Here is a 16,049-nt window from a genome sequence, read left to right as displayed (position 1 = left end):
TTGCCAGGATAATAGATTATTTGTCCCAGCCATACGAATCAGGACGGTAAGGTTTTGTACATCTTTTATAGTATTGCCGCATATATTACAGTAATAAAAGTTTCCTGTTCCCTAGTTGTGCCAATTGTTTCTATTGTTCTCTGCTTACTTTATCCTGCAGTTTCCTCTCGGTGGGAACATTAAAATCACACTCCTCAGTCACATCAGTGAATAACACCAGAGATCAATGAACAACACTTTTTTATGCATGGGGATAACACTTCATTTAAAACGACTTTCACTCTGTGTTCTGTTAACATGCTCTTTAATTCATGAGACAGAAAATGATGGAAAAAACCCCCGAATGTTTCCAGTTACTAATGCGGTCCTCTCCATCAAACAATTAAGTAAATACTTGGCACTGTTGGCAATTTGATTTCAGACTGCATTAAACTCATTCTAAAATCCATTCTGTTTTCTTTTTTTCTCCTTTTTTTATCTTGTTTTTTTTTTTTTTAAGTAATACATACTGGGTTGTGATTTGCATGTTTAATAAAAACATGTTGTACATACGCTCAGAAGCCGAACATCCATGGGCACCAGGGTGCAGTTATCATATAACACACAAAAAAATAGACACTGACAGTTTGTTGTCATGGACAATTCAGTATTGTTTGTATAATTTAAACCTTGAGATGAAAGAAAAAATTGACCGATCAATAAATGTTTAGTTGCTTTATAGGCTAGAGAGCGCAATTAATGTTTCATCCAGGTGGAACAGCACCTTGGATGCACACTTTGGTTGGGGATATTGGAAATCTGGTAATTTAAAATGCAGCAGCTGATGAAGAGCCTGCTGGGGCCTTAAGGTGTTTGTCAATGCGCTGTACATGCATGAATAATATACTAATTCTGTTGCTACAGCTGGATCTTGAAGCATTTCAGCCATGGGCAGAATACTAATGGAACTGATCAGTGGGTTCCATTCTATTGCTCTGAATTCTGCGTGCTTTACTACATTCTCTGTGATTTTGTATGTTTCCGATTTAAAGAAATGTATGTTTTAATAGTATTTTTAAAGTCGTGTATTAAGAGCCATAAAAGTGTGTTAACATTTCTGAAATAGCATTGAATTGTTTCTCAAATGCACTTTATTTCTTCCAGAACTGCTTGGAAATTCTATGCAGCCATTTTGGCCTTGACCCAGAAAAACAAGATAACTGCAACCGTACTGTTCACGATGTGGCCACAGATGACTGTAAACAGCTCCTGGAGAACTTCAGTGAGTTTATTTATATATGATCACTTGTAACACTGCTACCCAATACCAATGTTTGACGTCTAAGAGATAAAGGAATCAAATATTTAGGGGAAGAAATCTTTCCTTGAAATCTTGTTGCTTGCAGAACAAGATTACTATGTTGTTATGCTCTATATGCGATGAAGATTCTCCTGGTTTCTAGAAGACAAAGCTCTTGGGACTTGCGTTGCCCGGGTTGGGGCAGCCTCTCGTATAGATCTCATTGATACTTACTTGGCATATGAGCCAAAGGTTGGCTGTGTTCGAACTAGGCCAAATCCAGTATCAGTGTTTGATATATTTAGTTTCCTATCACAATTCTTTTATTTTACATTTATTTTTGACCAGAACTAAATTCACGGTTTCATTGTGGTTATGTTCGGGGGGATTTTTTTTTTTACAGAGCACATTAACATAGCTTTCTGTGTTACAGACTCCTTCAGGATTCCAGTTAGGATTTTGCTGAATGAGAACATACAGGTCTGCTACAGTACAGATGAGTCAGAAAGTGAGGAAATCTGTTCCGTACGCATTCATAAACACACGTCGTGGGATGATTTTTCGCTGCTTGTGAATCGGGCCGTTTCTAACCATTTCATGTCCGTGCTTTCCGATTCATGGGATAGTCGAGAAGACCTGACGTCTAACAACACTAGTGAATCCTGCATTGGCCTGTCAATCAGTGACCTGTCATTCAAACTGGGTATGATAGCTTTCCAATGTACATTTGTAGATTCCAATGAAATAGTTGTTAAGCACTAGCTCATGATATATACAACGAAGCACAGTAATGGAGACCAGATCTCCAGAAGTATATTTACATACCGGAGAGAGTTCAAAGGAGGGCTATTAAAATGGTAAGTGGTTTGCAGGGTACAAGTTATCAGGAATGACTAAGGGATCTAAATATGTATAGCCTGGAGGTGTCAGTACTTATCCCCGAAGCTGCAAGCACCCAACTCACAAGTACGCCAGGTCCAAGCCTTACTCGTGGTAAGCAATCACATGATCAGTGGATCTTGCATGTGAGAGGAGGGCGTGCACGTGACTGGCGCCTCCATTTTTTTCTACTTTATTACCGGTTTGGCCTGAAATTAACCCAAAATTGCCTGACATAATGCTAAATCTTCATTCCACTCACTGCACTTGGTTGGTGTAGACATCTTAGTGTTATTTCCTGCATCTGTGATTTAAGGTGTTCGACCTGGATCTCCTTTTGACTCTGCTCTATAACATAACTTGTTATTGCTAAATAATAATTGGTGTTATGACGCTTGTGCTTTTCCTCGTCCATTCAGAAATGGGTAAATGTACTCCACTTCCTAATTCTGATTTCTCTCAGTATATTAAATCTGTAACAGTGCAAAAACTTTTGCTATTTGGGACATATTTATGGAGTATATTGTTCCATAAAGGTTAGAACATTCTGAAAGCTATCACGTTTCATATAACCATTGTAACAGCTATTTCTTGTTATTATTATTAGGACATCTAGAATACAGTAGCTTAGTGTCACTAGGTGATACCCTTATTTCACAGGAGAATTCTTGCAAATCTTCCCTTTTTGTCAATTTTGAAATGGCTCGAGTGATGATAGCATCTCTTCCTTCCTAGGAAATACATCTTGGGCAATTGGTCAGATTTTTCTCCAGTCTCCATGGGAATTCCTTAAGATGAGCAAAGTGGACCATATATCTGTTTTAGTACCGGGTAGGTAAAAGTATAATGATGACTTATTGACTTTGCCTTTGCAGAGCTAAGCAGTTTTACAATTTTAGCTTTGCTATTCAGTTTGGCAATTTCAAATGAAATGTCTTTTTAGCAACCATTGTAGTAAATGTGATTTTTGCTGTCCTTTTGCCATTGCAGATTTTTCTTCTGTTTCTCCTCTTTATTATATACATTTCTTTAGAATATATGGGTATAAGATAAGGACAACTGTATCACCCTTTCTAACATTAGCAACATACATTTCCCTGAGAGGGCTTAGAGTCTTTTTTGTTCTTTAGTAAAATGGAACGATTACTAATATCTGCATTTAACATCTAGCTGTTAACGTGGCTTGATCTACACATTGACACTGGGAATTCACAGGTGCTTTTTTATGTATGTGAGCAGCTGATCACACTGAAGCTACTAAGTGCCTCAGAGGGATTCTCATGTCTGTGCTGGTACTTGCTCTACGTTGAGAGGAACCCTTATTCTGATTTTTCTGCTGAGTTGACTTTCTCATGAGAAATCATGAATAGATAGTAGATAATGAATAGATTATGACAGGGCTCGACAAATCCTGGAAGGTGTGCCTGGTACGTTGGCGGATTGGGGGTCAACTATAATATTAGTATGTGTCTTTGTCGGGGTATGTGTGTGTGTTTCTGTGTCTGGGTATGTTAGCGTGTGAACATTCCCTTAATTTATATAGGGCCAGCAGATGCTGTAGCGCTGTTACAACATAGTATGGAATCACACATAACAAACTGGTACAAAAGGAGAAGAAGGCCCTGTTCTTGAGAATTTACAATCTAGTCGAACATGTATTTTTGTCTAGGTGTATTAGTGAGTGTCTAGGTGTGTATGTATGAGTGAAAAATCAGAACTGCATGCCAAAAGCTAAATATATTAGTAAAGCTGAAGCTTAAAAAGGTGTCCTCCTAGCATCATGGATAAGTAATGGTGTATAAGCCTAGCACTCCTAAATCCACCAAATAAATACCAAAAAACTCTTATAAAACTATATATTTACTGGGTGCTGTGAGATTCTACCCTTGAGAAAGGCATATAGTGTTAGTGCAAGTGACTCTCCCAAGGTCAGGCTCTACATCTGCCCGTGGCCTGGTAATGGTGTATAAGCCGGCCTTGCCCCCCTGCTAGGCTATACTGGGACACAGAGGCAAGTGCTGAGGGCACCCAGGCGCCTGGATTATGCGACAGTCATGAATGAAGTTGTCTCATTCTGTATTATGTGTGTGAATCCGCTATCACTTTTTAGCTTTGTCGTTTTGTTTTTTTTAAACTTCTTTATTGCATGGAGAAAACAAAGCATACAGCAGATACAAATAGACACGGTGACAAACTAGATGCGTACAAGTACAAGTAATGCACAATTCCAATAAAACATACAATGTAGGTAATAACACCTCCTTAATCACAGAACACCGGACCACAACCCAGATACTCCCTGACCCACAACGAGGTCAGAACCCCGGAATGGGGCGAATACCTTTTAGGACCTGGAGACGATACCACTCTGTGGTGTTGAACGTTTGAAACAGTGACAATCTGGTAGTACTATCTAATGTTGCGATAAATGGGGACCAGCGATTGAAGAGATACTTGACCTTGCTCTCCTTATGGAGGACAGCTTCAAGCCAGTCCATCTGAAACAAGAAATGCAGACGCGACAGGACCATAGGAAGCAGTGGAGGCCGTGGAGCAATCCATTGAGATAGTATTGCCCGCTTTGCCACTGCGGAAAGAATGAGCAGGAGAAATTTAGCCCTCGCTACAGGTGGGGGAATGTGGTCAGGGAATATACCAAAAATAGCCCATTCAACAGATATCACAAAACGAATGCCCAGAGTGTCATTGATGTATGATTGTAGAGCTTTCCAAAATGGGACAATAGAGCTACAAGACCACAAGCCATGCAGGAGGTCTGCCTCGGGTAATTGACATTTTAAGCATCGGGAGTGATCCGCTAAGCCCATCAAAAACCGAAGTTTAGGGGTGACATACGCTCTATGCACAATCTTGAGGAACATTTCACTATAGTCCCTAGAAACCAGGACTTTAGAGTTAAACATAAACGCTTGAAGAATCCGGTTCGACGTTAAATTTGGAAAATCAGCCCTCCAGGAGGGAAGACCTGCACCGTGGGACTCCCAGTCGATGGCAGGCCTGATCAGATTATAGATTGTGGACATCTTGAGCATTATAACGGGGGACAATATCGTTACCTGGTCTAAAGGATTGTTAGAATTAGCCCCAGAGAGATAAGGAAGCAATGTGTTAATATAATTACGGAGTTGAACGTAGTGAATGGGGTGAACGTTAACAGTAGGGAATTTAGATTGGAGCCGCAAAAAGGACAACAATTTACCCTCACGTGGGTCCAGAAAATCGCCAACGGTACGACCCCCTTCCCGGGCCAGGGGTTGAAAGACAACATCCTCCCTCCCATGCTGGAATTGCGGGTTACGGATCAATGGCAGAAATTTAGAGTAATGAACCTCCAAGCCCAGGCGCCGCCTAACACGCCCCCAAGCCTTTAAAGTGTGATACAGCAATGGGTTGGAGACGGCCTCCAGGGGAAGGTCAGCTTTAGATAGATGCAGGAGAGAGGCCAAAGAAATGGCTGGAGATAGATGTTGCTCCAGGGTCACATTGGTGAATTTAGACCCACCACGCAACCAATCAGCCGCAAAACGATAGATGCCAAATTGTAGTCCAATAGATTGGGTAAATTCACCCCTCCATTGCGAGCAGGCTGTTGGAGTTTAATCAGTGAAATTCTAGCTTTTTTATTGCACCACAGGAATTTACGCAGAAGTGCATTATGATGTTGGATATCTTTTTTCCTTAAGGTAATAGGCAGCACTTGGATCGGATATAAGAGCTTGGGGAAAAAGGCCATTTTGTACAGGTGGCATCGTCCCAAGAAGGAGAGGTTAAATTTGGACCAGGTTTTGAAAGAATCCTTCATTTGACGCAACAGAGGAGAAAAGTTTAGCTTATAAAGGTGCGCCAAATTTGTTGGGATAATGAGACCCAAATACTTCAAAAAGGGATGTTTGGTCCAATTAAAGGGGAACGTCCCTCCCCAACCACGTTTAGCCTGAGGAAAAATGGGAAGCGCCTCGGTTTTGAGTTTATTGATTAGAAATCCCGAGGCTTTATGAAAACAATCAAATAGATTAAGAAGGAATGGCATTGCCGCTTTGGGGTTAGAAAGATATAATAAAAGATCGTCAGCAAAGGCAGCGATTTTAAGCTCAACATCACCTATCCGGATTCCCTCAAGCTCAGCGGAACGTTCTATTACTCGGATGAGGGGCTCAAGTGCCAGGTTAAAAAGAAGAGGGGACAGAGGACAGCCCTGACGAGTACCCCTGCCTAGAGAGAACCAGCGGGAATTCACATTATTCACTGTAACTTGAGCCATAGGCAAATGATACAATGCTCGAAACATCTGTATAAAGGGTAAACCAAAATGATGGAATTTAAAGAAACTAACAAGATAAGGCCAGGAAATTCTGTCAAAAGCCTTATCAGCGTCACAACTAATGACGATAGAGGCTTTGCTATGTGTAAATTTAGCAGTAAAGATCGCCGAAATAAGGCCTCTAATATTTCGCGTAGAGTGGCGACCCTTAACAAAACACGTTTGAGAGGGGGAGGTAAGTTTCATTAAAACAGGTTGTAGTCGAGAAGCCATAATTTTGGCGTATATTTTAAGATCCTGGTTCAGCAAGGAGATGGGGCGATAAGAGGATAACAGGGCAGGGTCCCTGTTAGGTTTCGGGAGGACTATAATGCGGGAAGCCGTAAATTCCTTCTGGGGTATCTTTCCTTGTAGAAATCCATTAAAAACATCAGTAAGATGCGTCGGTAAATAAGTAGAAAGTAATTTATAATATTCGGCTCCCAGGCCATCTGGTCCTGGGGATTTACCGTTAGGAAGGGATTTTATGGCAGCAGCAGCAATTTCGGAAGGGGCTAAACGGTTTGACCAAGCGGTCTCGGTCGTCGGGCGTTAATTTAGGGATACCAGCCTGCCGAAACATCTGAAGCATCATATCAGGATCATTGGATTCTGAGGAATAAAAATCCTCAAAGTAATCGGCAAAGAGCTGTGTGATTTTATCGGGTTCAGTCACAACCGATCGAGAACCATCTCGAAGCTGAGTTACACTATGATATTTAGATTTAGAGTGGCGGATAAGGTTGCCCAAAAGCTTACCAGGCCTATTGCCCCAGCGAAAAAAGGCGTTACGAGTGTAATTATGAGAAAGCTGCGCTTTCTCAGTAACCCAGGCATCATAAAGAGATTTAATTTCTTTATACGTTTTCAGGGTATCAGGACTAGGATGAGTTTTATGAGCAACATACGCCGTAGAGAGATCTTCCGTAAGTCGGACAAGTTTAGCTTCGGCCTCTCTCCTGAGTCCCACAACATATGCAATAATGTGGCCCCTTAGAACTGGTTTGGAAGCACCCCAGAATAAATCCGGGTCGTCCAGATGAACATGGTTATCATCAGCGTAGTCATTCCATTTGGCAATCAGGAATTGCTTAAACGCTTCCGAAGAATAAAGGTAGCTAGGAAACCTCCAATTAAGGGACATCTGATATGGGGAAGTTAGAGAGACCTCTATCCAGATGGGAGCATGGTCAGAGATCACTATTTGGCCTATGTGGGCAGCCTTTAACCTATGTAGGAATAATTCAGGCAGGAACAGGTAGTCCAGCCTGGAAAACGAATTATGGGGATGAGAGTAGAACGTATATTGCTTATCCGTTGGATTAAGAAACCTCCAAGCATCCCGCAGACGGAGGTGATCCAGCATGGGTAGGGAGGAGAGTCCCAGAGGGCGGGAGGAAGTGCCAGAGACGTCTAAGGAAACATTAGCCACCAAGTTAAAATCACCCCCTAAAATTACGTTAGGGGCCGACATTTCCAGCAACAGCGAATAAACTTTGGCCAAAAAAATGGACTGGGCAGAATTTGGAAGCTTTGTCGTTTTAAACGGTGGCAGTACTATGAAGTGGTACAGTCTGTATCCCAGAAACAAACTTTGTTGCTTTCTAAATTCAACAATTGCCCGTTCTAGCAAAAATGTGGTTGGAATATCCCTGTCCCTGTGGCACATCTGCAACAAGATCCTTTATTTCAGTATTTGCTCATTAGCCATAAGATACCCTCTATCCCCAAAAGTTAAATTTATGGGGGCTGACAGGTTACTCGGGCGACTAGTCTACCAAACTTTGCTTTTGAACTGACATGTTGTACAGTTTGCTTTTTTTTCTTCCTTTTCTTCCTCGCCCTGGTCAATTCCCAGTGTTACAGAGACCACCTGTCTGTTGAGATGGTTATCAAACTGTTCTATTAACTTCCCGGCAACGGTATCAAGATCCCTGGCTGGGTATCTCCTGCTGGATGAACTAAGATTACATTTGATTTGCCACGCTTTTAACTTTATTAAAAATACTTAGATGAATGGTTTTGAGTGTTTTAACGGATATATATGTAAGGCAACTATTAATCCATTTCCTGTTCCTTGGCATATGGAACATATATAATGCGTTTCTGTGTATAAGAATGGAAGATTTCCTATAAGGTCTAGGATTTCTTAGAATAAGTAATTTAATACTGTGTGCTCATTAAATATGTAGCTCTATTCAGGGTAATGGCGTCATTCGCTCTCTGTTGGATAAAAGCTCTCAATAATTAATGGCCATTTATAAAATGTTATTAATATGTGAAAATTCATTGCGCTTTTCTGCTGTGTGTTCTGACCCAACCTATAGTCTGTTTGTAAGACGTATTGTGCTTGTTCTGTTAGATATGCTATACATGTAACACATTGCATTATTACTCTTTAGGTCCAAAGGATGGTTCTCTTAATGGTGTGGCTTATGCATCCATGATCCCGATTCAGACACTACAAAACTTCCTCCGTCTGGTATGCTTTGACTACATAGAGTACTATATATATATATATATATAGCAGGGGTTGTATCTATAATTGTATTTATATGTATACTGTTCTCTATAGGTGTATATACACAGGTGAACTATATATACTATAATGTGAATATCCTTTTTAATGACTGATTTCTGTGAAAATGATACACAACGTGTTATAATTCGAAGTAAAGTCCCAATGAAGAAGTGATTTATATTCTAATTTACAAAATCACCAACAGCTTATAAAAAGCAAGTTAATGCTATAATCTCCTGTATTTAGAGGTACAAAATGAAACTTATTTCATGCAAATTATGTAATAGAAACACAATCCCTTGGTGAAATATAATAATTTAACTAACCCACTCCCAGCACCACATCACCTAAATAGTCAAATAAATAAAATAAGGATTTTTGAAAATGTCAGATGCCAATAATGTCTCGTGTTTTGATTTTGGAGACCCAGGTGTCAAACTAACATATTATCTAATCGGATCCTATTTTGAAATATAAAACGTTAATATTTGCAATATTTAGATATTTCTGAATAGTTTTCCATGTTTAAAATATTGTCTGTTTACTTTTAATTGATACATATAGTAAAAATAGAGTTCTTGGAAACATGATTCAAAAACTACAACATAAACTAACAGAGTTTCATTTTAAAGGTACAATGGATAAGAAAGAAATATTTAGGTTATTTTTAAAGGCAACTGAGTTATTTTCGGTTCTGGGATGAACTGTACTTTAAATTAATCCTTCAAGTTAGTACAAATGAGCTGTTCTCCGCTTCCTTTGTAATTAGCCATTGTACCCATCCATTGATGTCAGAATGTGGGGCGGAATACCAGCTGTGCTCTTATTCATGACAAAATACATTTGTGGCTAAACTTAAATAATTTAAAAAAAAACAGCTCATGTAGCCTTTTTAAGACAAAATTAGCCTAATTAAATGCATAGCAAGCTTTTGTTTTCAATACCATGTTATTAAAACATTTAAAGGAATGTAAAAATAGGATCGCTCAAGACCATTATATAGACATTAATGGTATTTTATGCAAAACCCAAGGAGGTGGGATTTAAACTTAGATTTAGGTTCAAGTTTGCTCCATCTCAGATTGCCAAGTTTCTAAAGAGATATAATTTTGTGCGATAACACATGAAGAAGCAGAGGCCTTGGGTTGTGGCAGCTGAGAAGTTTGGGAACTCAGTAGCACATAGTTGCAGTGAAGATGAAAAGGCCAGTCCAGAAAAGGGAGAGGGAGTGATGCAAGCGCCTTATGATAAAGAGATAAGCTCCGCATCCTTTCACACTTTACATTATGTTTCTTACATAACCTTTGGGGCCGCCCTAGGGCAGCGTTCCCAGTCCCTTCTACCTGGTCGGAGTCTCTGATGCAATAAAAGGCACTATGAAACTTTAAGAAATAGAACTCCGGGATAGGACATCATATCTCAGCCTGCTTTATCTGGAGCCAGCAAAGCCTCCATAGCGTAAATAGGCTAGTTGGAGAGAGCAAAGGTCTCCCTTGTAACCAGCCCAATGCCCCCACCCTGGACCTGCAGCCCTAGGCCAGGATACGTCACTGGTCTCGTACGCTCTATAACAAGGGAACATGTTGTCTCCAAGTATTGATTTATTGACTTTATAAGACATTCCAGGAGAATGCCAAGTGATTTGTTTTTCTGAACACATGGATTTCAGCCTCATTCGGATTGGTGAAGTCCATGGATTTTACGTGTCCTTCAAACGTAGTGTTAATAATAATTTCTGCAGATAGAGGTGTATTTATCTCTGCCACTGCCCATGGCTTGTCAAAGGATAGTGCCTTCTGCACCTACCTCCACATCCGTCTTTTAGGGATTTGAGACATCAGATATCTATTTTAATCAATTTGTGGCATACTAGGGAGCTGGATCACTCAACAAGGCTATCTGCTCCCCAGTTTTGTGGCTAATACCCCCGCTTTACAAATATACCACTGTCTGTGAATATGATTTCTATATTTCATCTCACAGCTTGAGCTAAGCATGATGCGTTGCTAACAAGGCACCTGCAGTAAAAACTAAATAACTAAAGACAGTAAGTATCTTAGGGTAGTAGGGAAGGGTACAAGCTTTAAGCTTTCACCACTGTTACAATATACAATACACTGAGAAGTTTGCACAAGTAGTTTTATAATAACATTGGCACAATCTCAATATCTCTAGTGGAATTGTATGCTATTGCTCTTTAGGATATGCTGCCACCTGCTGTTCAAATATAACTACTAAATATTGCTCTAATATAGTCAACTTTGAGATACCTTCATTTGGCAACCAAATTGCATTTGAGTGGAAGCTTTTAAAATCTCATAGGCCTCTTATTCACTAATATTATTACAGTATGCAATTCAGTATCATCTATATCAAATTTGGTAGAAATATTATTTTCTTTCCGCAGCTAAAAATGTACAACTTTATACTTTTACACTAATGCATGTTATTTGAGCCAGTGGTTCTCAAACCCATCCTCAATGGCTAACAAAGATTTAAGAAGAATACTAAACTCATGGTTGGTTATTCTTTGAACACTACTTGTTTAAATATTGGCGGACAATGGCTGACTTTATGTATTTTTGAGAAGCCACATTATCTTTGGAAGAAGGAAATAGTTACTGTAGGAAGTGTCTCTGACCATAATATTGGTGGAATAACATTCTTGAGTGGTCATTCCATATAATGACACCCTTATAAAACACGATCATTTACAAGGCTTTGTTTAATTGTTTCATTTAACTTTCTAATTCATTGTTTTTGCTTACATAGGTTGAACAGTATCACAATGTGATCTTCCAAGGCCCAGAGGGAAGCTTCCAAGAGTATATAGTGGAGCAGCTGGCCCAATTCATGAAGGTAATGTAAAATGCTAGGAGTGCATAATCTCTAAGCCAAGGGTGGACCAAAGTTCCACTGATTTATTTTTTAATCTTTTTTTATAACAGCAAAAGGAAGATATCACTGGCTTTAAGTGTGACATTGTCAAGGTAGAAGTGGATGCAGACTTATCCAGGGAGCAGCTTGTAGATGTATTCATCAATTCAGGTAAAGAGCTTTATTTCAAAGGTAAACAGACCAACTGGGATTCTTTGTAGTCTTTGCATAATCCAAAATGGATGCCTGCATAAAAAGAAAGAACAGTAATGATGTGCAAATCGCACAATTTTCAGATGGTACAGTACACATGTCGTATATATTCAAACCTGAAGTAAATTATTATTAGGTTAGCACAGTTAGGGAATTTAAACTTGCAGGTGGTAGGCACAAGGCTGTCCTTAACATAAGACAAAACCTTATTCGGATTGTTCTTGGTTTTAAGGTTTTTTAAGCAGAACAAATATTGCAAATTAGATGGGGAAAATGCTTTTTTGTCTGCTGATAAATTCAAATTCTGCATTACAAGAAAAATTAGCCAGTATTTTGTTTTGATCTGTACTGATAGGTACATCCACATCTTTCCATCTGAAAAGGGTACTTTTGGAGTAGTGGAATATTGTGTGGCACTACATATTGCTCTGTTATGATACACTGTTCTTTTTGGTTAATTTCTTATTATCATGATTGAAATATTTTCATTTAAAAACATCAGTATTTACACATGGGCGTTCCTTCTAAATGTTCTAATGTTGCAGAATAAGAAGGTCATACAGTGCTGTGAAAATATATTTGCCTCTTCCTGATTTCTTCTATATTTCTATTTTGCCATATTTGTCTCACTTAAATGTTTCAGATCATCAAACTACTTTTAATATTAGACAAAGATAACAGTAAACACAAAATGCAGTTTTTAAATGCTGATTTCATGTAAATAAGAAAAAGCTCTCCAACTCTACCTCCAGCGAACCACGGTTAGATTAATTATCTACAATTGAAGAAAACTTGGAACAGTGGTGAACCTTTCCAGGAGTTTTCGGCCTACCAACATTCTCCAAGAGCGACAACTCATCCGGGAGGTCACCAGACTAGCATGTAAAGAACTGCAGGCCTCACTTGCCTCAAGGTATCAGTGTTTATGATTCCACAGTAAGACTGTGGAAAAATAGCAAGGTCCATGGGAGAACATCGACAAACACAGCGATTGTAGTGTGATTGTCTGGGACTGCTTCAGGACCTGAACGACTTGTCATAATTGATAGAACCATGAATTCTGCTCTCTACCAGAAAATCTTGAAGTAGAATGTACGGCCATTAGTTTGTGACCTAAAGCTTAAGGTTACGAGGGGAGACAATGATCTGAAGCACACAAGCAAATCTATATCTGAATGGCTCATAAGAAACAAAATGAAGCTTTTGGAAGGGCCTAGTCAAAGTCCTGACTGGAATTTGATTGAGATACTGTGGTAAGACCTTCATGCTGAAAACCTTCCGGTGTGGCTGAATTAAAACAATTCTGCTAAGAACAGTTTGGCCAAAATTCCTCCACAGCAATGTAAAAGACTCATTGCCAGTTATCGCAAACGTTTTGATTGCAATTGTAGCCGCCAACTGGCACAATCCGTTATTAGATTTAGGGGGACAATTACTTTTTCACATGGGTGATATAGGTTTTGATTAGGTTTCAATAAATGCAATAATCATTTAAAACCGGCATTTTGTGTTTACTCCCGCTGTCTCCCGTTGCTTTGTCTTATATTAAAAATAGTTGGATGATCTGAAACAGTTAAATGCGACAAATAAGCAAAAATAGAATAAATCAGGACGCAAGCAAATACAATTCCACAGCACTATATAATGATACACATACTTAATTTCCACTACAGCTTGCTTGATTCCAGTTTCTGAGCTGCCGCCAGCAAAAAAGAAAACCATTATCATTCTGCGGAACCTAGAAAGGACCTGTATTTCAGAATTACTTGGGGACTTAATGGCACCTTTGGAGAATCGTGGTTGTGAAAATCCATACTCTGTTCAAAGAGGTAGGTAAACACACAATTGTAAAAATAAAGAGCAGCTGTAACATTAGGCTTTTTTGAGTCTATATAATATATATATATAATATAGTATAATATAGAATTTTCTGTCTTTTTTCTGATAGCAAATGGCTTGTCTGATAGCTATTATTTCCATGAAGATTGCTTTTTAATGGGGTCTGTTGCTAGATCCAGACTGCAAGGATCGGAGTTACTTGTTCAGCAGCATTTCCGCTGGGTTCAACTAAGGTGGGACGCAGAGCCCATGCAAAGTGTGCTCCAGAAGTTCTTGAAAAGGAAAGCTCTATTTAAGGTAAGAACAAGACTATCAACTCATTTTAATATTCAATTAAAAATAAACTGCAAGCCTCTGTTAGTATATCATTAACAATACTGTTATATAAAAAAGCTGGGAGGTACATTGGCGTGCATCAGCAAATTAGTCTACATTTAAAGTTTTAGAGCAAGAGTAGGTTAACATCTTTTGAAGTATAATGAAATCTTGGCTTAATCCTCTTCAGTAATGATCATTTCATTAGAGATGCAGTATTCGTTTACAAGGATAATGGAAACAGAAGGAAAATATTGATTTAGCATAAAATGTCATAGTAACAGTGCAGTCAAAAATCTAGAACGATTGATTGTATTTTCAGTATGGCTTTTGAAGATCACAGCTTTTTTTTTCATCAAGGGAAATGTATTTTAACACATTTAATGCTCTTGCCTTGGAAATAGAATGTCATAAATATCTTATGTATTCAGACACGGGAATATCATGTGTAAAAGATTGTGAAACTTTTTTTTTAAATGATTAAAAAGTAATAAGTAAAAAACTAGTTATATGTTTGACATTTTTGGATCGTGCAATATTACCAAAATCACTTTTCTAAACACTTTAAAGCTCACAACTCATTTGATATTGGTATTTTAATAAAGTTTCTAAACATAATGAATTGTTAAATACAGCATGTTTGAATATGTTCTTCATTTGATCTATACTCCTCCTCTATTAGTTCCGAGGTAAAATGCCACCCCCAGGTGATCCTGTTTGTAAAGGCATTGACTGGATATGTGCTGTGTGGTACCAGTTAAACTCCTGCTTGTCCAGACTTGGTACCCCAGATGCTCTGCTTGGACCACAACAATTCCTGTCTTGTTCGATAGTCCCGGGAAATGCACACATAATAGTGAAGTAAGTGCAAACCTTTAGCGTTGTCTGTCTTTGTTAGTAGCACATGCTGCTGTATTTACTCCTCTCTCATAAACAGATTCAGATGATTTCACTATTGGCTATATTGAGCAGCAGCAGGGATCACCGTGGAAGATATAGGCCAGTGTGTCTGAACGGAGTAATAGAGAAGGACATTCAGCATTGTTTTTAAAATAAGATTATTCATAAACCATCAAATATTGTTTCTGAATTTTACTTCAGTGTAAAAAGGTGGATAATGTGCTGCTGGATTGTTGGTTAGTGCCTTGGCAGTTATGTGATAAGAATGTATAGCCTCAATGCATAGTGTAGATACCCCTTAGGCTCTGTTATGAATGAGCCTATACAAGTTCTAAATGATTTAATCAAAAGGGAACAGTACAAAAGAGTGTTGAAGATTGAATTCAAGGTTCAAAAGTGAAAAGTAAGAGCCACTCGGGCCACATACTTTTTCACAAAGTATAGAAGATGACTTTGGGAAATGACAGGGACCTCCTCAAAGAATCAGAACTCGGGACATCTACATGGAAATTAGAACGTATTCATTTATTTTAGGAGTCCAGAAGGAATGCATTCATAATATAATACAAGGTATTGTGTTTACTACATATTTATTGTGATTTCACTTGTCTTTCGTTTTTAGATGGCTGTCAAAATTGTGGAATGCAGTCATTGTTCCCAGAGTCCAAGAAGCAATACTCTCCATAGCAACAGTCAAGAGACCTTCTAGTCATATCACAACCACTAAAGCTCCAAGCCAAGGTCAACAGGCAGTTGTGAAAGCTGCTCTCAGCATCCTGCTCAATAAAGCCGTTCTACATGGATGTCATCTCTCCGGAAATGGTAACAGAAGTCTTTGTAAATGTAAAACATATACCATGAAACAGTATTTTGATACTTTAATCATACTTGGACCATAGTCATCA

The 16,049-nt window shown here is 38.8% G+C and overlaps 1 pseudogene; it reads left to right on the top strand.

Annotated features, from left to right (window-relative positions):
• The window catches only part of LOC149302805 (cortactin-binding protein 2-like), a 90,169-nt pseudogene that overhangs the window by 71,426 nt on the left and 2,694 nt on the right, over positions 1 to 16,049 (top strand).

Source organism: Sceloporus occidentalis, unplaced genomic scaffold, assembly GCF_023333645.1.
Source record: "Sceloporus occidentalis isolate IW3139 unplaced genomic scaffold, rSceOcc1.0.p SCAF_17, whole genome shotgun sequence".
Classification (NCBI taxonomy): Eukaryota; Metazoa; Chordata; class Lepidosauria; order Squamata; family Phrynosomatidae; genus Sceloporus; species Sceloporus occidentalis.
Note: the sequence above shows the minus strand (reverse complement) of the source record. Positions and strands in the feature narration are given on the sequence as shown.